This window comes from Lipophrys pholis, assembly GCF_963383615.2.
Source record: "Lipophrys pholis genome assembly, chromosome: 22".
In the NCBI taxonomy this organism is placed as follows: domain Eukaryota; kingdom Metazoa; phylum Chordata; class Actinopteri; order Blenniiformes; family Blenniidae; genus Lipophrys; species Lipophrys pholis.
In genome coordinates, this window is record NC_137644.1 from 14,393,542 (window position 1) to 14,398,824 (window position 5,283).

Sequence of the window (5,283 nt, forward strand, 5' to 3'; positions counted from 1 at the left end):
CTTTCTGTTCTGTGCCCGATATCACACCCTCACCGTGTGGCTGTCTCATTTCCAATATCAGCTTCTCTGGGGATGTTAATGATCTGATGTGTAGGCAGAAGAAGGCACCTGTGCGAGGCTAACGTGAGACGACACCAATCTTTTCATCACAACTGGGAGGCCCGGGGACCAAAAGAGTCACTTAAAAGGCGTATTTCGGGGTATTAATTGTTTGACATGGCTCACCCAGGTATGGGAAACCTTCCGTGTGCCAATTAAATCACTCGTATTGAGGAAAAAAGACTGAGCTTCAGTCAGCCGAGAGGATGGCTGGAATATTTTGAGCGAGATACACGCAGCAGTGTTTTCCTTATAAAATCACGTGTTCTGAGCAGGAGAAGTTGTGGCAATTGAATTAACTTCCCTCTGAAACCCTCCCTGCTCCTTCATGTGTTTTCCGCTTTTTGCATATCGGAGCATAAAAGTGATTTTCAAAAGTTTTCACAGTGAAGCTTCGCTGTTTGCATTGATGCATTCGCAAGTGTGCAGGGAACTTACCATAACAGTGTTATGTGTGTTGGTTATTTTAAGTTAAAAGTCGTTGGAGTTTGTGGGAAAATTGTAAAAGTAAAACTGGAACTTAGCAGCTGTCCAATTTGAAACATGAATGACTGTCACACAACATAGCCTGTGTGGTAACATCCCACAAATATATACAAATATGTATATGTAACTTTGATTTGGCATTTTCCAATTGAGGAAACTTGAGTGCAGCAGACACTGACTCCAGCAAAGTTGAATAGATCAAATCATCATTCAATAGAAAATTACCCCTTGATTTTAACGATCTAAAGAGAGTTTCTCATAAGTTTTGCAAAAAAATTAAAAATAAATAAAACGCATCTTTTATAAATGAGCATTCATAAATATCTAGATTGTGAGGTAACCATGATCCATGCATAATCTGACTTGTAACGTAGTTATCAAGGTCCTTTCAGAGCAAATGATCTGAAATAACAGATTTCTTTGTCATGGGCATCAATGTAGATGTGTAACCTAATGATATTGTAAATTAAGTGATTCCAAGTAGCGGAGATTCCAACTGAAGATCTCTGATAATTCGCAGTGACGTGATTTAGCCTCGTTTGATGTCGTTTGTGGGATAAACACGATAATCTTGTTCATGTCTGATTGTTATTTGATTTCCATACAACGATTATTGACATCAGCAGCCCTGGGAGCTTTGGTCGATCAATCATGCCGATCCATCAGCAGGTGCACACGAGTGAAAGCGTCCCTTCGCCAGAGTAGAAATATCGGTGTTGCTTTCACTTACCTGCCCGTACCAGTTATATTCCAGCATTGTGACGGCACTGACAAACACCCAATTTTGGCTTCTTCTGAGCTCGACTGAAGGAATCTTTGAAAAAAATAAATTAAAAAAAGAATATGGCGGCCTGTTTCTCTCTCCTCGGCCGTACAACTCTTAGTTTTCCCTGTGTGGACTTGATGTTGTCAGGACTTGGGGGGCCAGGCAAAAGCTAAGCCATTACACACATTTCTGTACACATGGACTATCAAGTGTAGACACACACACACACACACACACACACACACACACACACACACACACACACACACACACACACACACACACACAGACACACACCCCTGACTCTCCTGTTGAATTTTGGCACTCCCAGGGCTTACGACCTGTTGATAATGAACCTGAACCCATTATTTTGAGTCAATGAATTGAAAGAAATAGGGCAAAGAATGAAAGCCACAGGGCCAATTAACGGCATTCTTTGATGTATTACCCTCGCTCACCACTCAACCAGACCGCTCTGCGCCTTTTGTCTTTATCCCCTCTGTTATTCATTAATTATTCTGAGCGGGGTCAGAGTTCGTGTGGCTAATTGTGCAGACCGTCTCTCTTTGAGGATGGCAAAAGATTCGCCCAACACTGACACTCCCCCTGACTGTGCCCAGCCACCTTGAATTATGCCAATTATTCCAATTCTTTGATTTTTTTTTTCTTCTTCCCCCCCCCCCCCCTCCCTTTTGTCCTACGCTGTATCTCTGCCCCTCCTGGCTGTTCACAGACCAGACTACATCACTGGAATGTGTCCCGCAGACAAACGTACACACAAACAAATACATGGTATTTGAGGTGAACCAGTTAAGGTTTTCTCAGGTGAATCATTATCACGGGTCTTTGAACACAACATTTTCACACTTACCAGATAAAAACAAGAACATTATTGAGTGATTTATCTTTCTTTGTAAATATCCACGCCATTTAGGTATTTTAATTCTGCATGAGTCAAGTTGTGAGTCCGATTTTTCATATTTCATTAAAAAAAAAAATTCGTCCTGAATGAAAACTTGTAGCTTATAAAGCTTTACAATTCTTAGAAGGCATTTCTTCTTTTCATTAAATTGTTTCTTTTTTTCTCTCTCTCTCTCTCTCTCTCTGAACTGAGTCATGCTAGCTCTTTACTCTGTTTCCAGTCTTTCGGCTAAGCTGAGCTTACCGGCTGACTGCTCGCTTCACAATCAAAGAACTTCAATCTTCTTACCTAACACTTGGCAAGAAAGCAAATTAGCACACTTTGTTAAAACCTCTTACTCAAATCAATGACATTTTCTTTCTAAAATAACCGATACTCAACCACACTGTATATAGTCTTATTTCTGACTGAATTTTGTCCTTCGTTTAAAGCACTTGTTGAAGTTCTGTGAAGAACCACCTCTGGAGAGCCCGTTTTAACGGGCCATTGGACACACATTGCTCAGCTTCAGAGTGACCGTTTTGCGGCTCCTACACGTTTGCAAAATATCCCAAATGTATTTGCTTTGGGAACATGCACATAACAGACAAAGGTATTTATGTGTTTCTCTCGTCCGGAAGTCGGTCGCCTCTGTTCTCCACATTGTGCAGCCTTTCTCGGAATGAAAACGTTTGACATTTAGGAAGGACACAAATAAAGGGAACAATGCAGATCTGTGGGTGTTATCAGAAGAAAGGGAGATATGAAATCTCATTACTTGATGTTGAGGAAGACAACCCCTCTTTAACACGATTATGGGGAGTAATGGTCTAATTACTCATCAGTCAATTTAGAATGTCATTCTTCTGATGGCTGTGCAGATGTGTATCACATTTCTAAATACTTTCTTGAAGCACAACATAATGCACTATGAAATACAAGAAGGTAAAGGTCAGGAAGAAAAAATTTTGAAGTTTAGGAACGTAGGAACTGAAAGGTCTGTAGGGATTTAGGAAAAAATCGAACTTTAGATTTTCTTTGTGTAAATCTCAAATTGCTTGAGAAAAATGAAGGAGCTGTAGACTTTAAGCACATGATTATGGTTTCATAGACACACCCCCCCCCTCCCCCCGAATACTTTATGGCTTTTTTTATGACAATTATACATCCAAGAAAAATTGATCGTAAATGCCAATAAAATTACAGTATCTCTTTTTACATTGATTAGCATGCAAGCACCCATTCATTTGTAGAATAATACTGCTTGTTGCGGTTATTTGCACTTGATACTTTAAAGCAAACTTTGGATATTTTCTGGGTGTGAGCCAGTTTTAACATAGATAAAAAAAAACAACTATAATAAAGACAAACACTTAACTGAAAACAGGAGATCAAAACAAAACGGGATACCAAAATGTCTGTAAAGTACAAGTGTGATTAGAGACTCTGCTTCATAAAATAATAAAACAATCATGACTCTGTTAACTCAATGCTATTATGATTATATGTGTTTTAGCACCTCCACTCATGCGTCAAGAATCTCCTCGGCCCCATTGCTGCTCGTTTGTTATTCAAGAAATAAAGTCACGTAAGATGACTGAAAGTCTGCGCTAATCTTTTGTCTCTCGGCTCCCTTTGGATGTGTTTTCTTCAAAGGGAGTCCCCTGCAGCACCTCTGGCCACTGTCAGCCCTGAAAGGAAAGATCCCCAGGCCATGTCTCTGTCACTGACACCATTGGCTAAAAACCGTGTCCTGTCCTGACCTCCTTAATTTGGTGTGTGTGTGTCGGTCTGAAGGGATGTTAAGTTTGCCTATCACTATTTCTCATCTTGTTTTTTAGCGGAGACAAAGAGGGCAGGGGGGTCTTGTCATTGACAAAGGGTCTTGATAATACCATATAGTAGCCACAAGTCAAAAACAGAAAGGACTCAATGCCTGCTTTGGTGTTTCCTCCAGTCTTTTGTCTTGGGAACTCTTCAGATCATATCTACAGAAGAAAACTTCCCAGCCTCATACGAGGATGTTTTGGTGGGAAGTGTAGATAATTCACCTTTTGTGACTCGTAAAGAAAAAAAAAAAAAAAAAAAAGAAAGTTCATTCAGCTGCAGCTCTTGCGCTCGCTTACGTCCCATGTGAATCTCAATTCCTGCTCATACCATGATTTCATTTTTAAAAATCACATTATCCTTGTGACATGGATAAGTGAATGGGGGCGTATGCGCCCACAGTCAGTTGTTTAATGCCTTCAAACCACATAACTTTAGTCATTTCCTTTTCCACTTTGAAAATTATTACTCTGTCGCAGTTTAGACAGTCGCATCACGTGACTGTGTGCAGTACAGTTGTCACAGTTTCACTGTCCCAGCTTATGCAGCCTCCAGGGAGACCTCCAGCCTACTCCCTCCCTTTCTTATAAACACATATCACCAAACTCTGCAGGAGGCTTCTAGTGGTCCCAGCACACAGTCCACATCAGTCCCTGATTATATACTCCCCAATGCACATTGTCCAGTTGGCCAGCCACACACCAGCACTATTACTACTCCACGCATTGTACCTTCTTTTTTCTTTTCTGCCCCCTTTTGAATCCTATTAGTGCATGAACTTAGTTTAACTGATAAAGACTGTCGACTTCACTCAATTGGGCCTAATAGGATTAGGCTGCTGGTATGGAGGTTTAAATGGGAATGGAATTTTGGCAGACACCTGCTCAATCCATTGCATTAATCTTATAAAAGGTTATGGAGTATGTCGGGGACCCCAGTGATGTCCACAGTTGAATGGATGGATGAATGGATGTATTATGCGCATGCAGTTCAGCCATGATGGCGTCGGAACAAGGTGAAGTGTAGTCCAGCAGCGACAAAGAGCATCAATGGATCACAAGGGTTAGATGTGATTGACGCTCACTGCGTGATTGATTTGACCACAAATCTGCCGATTCAATTTTACATTGAAAACGACGTCTTGTTCGTGAAGAAGGAAAAATGTTGACCTATAAATTGATATTAACAAATAAACAAAGATATT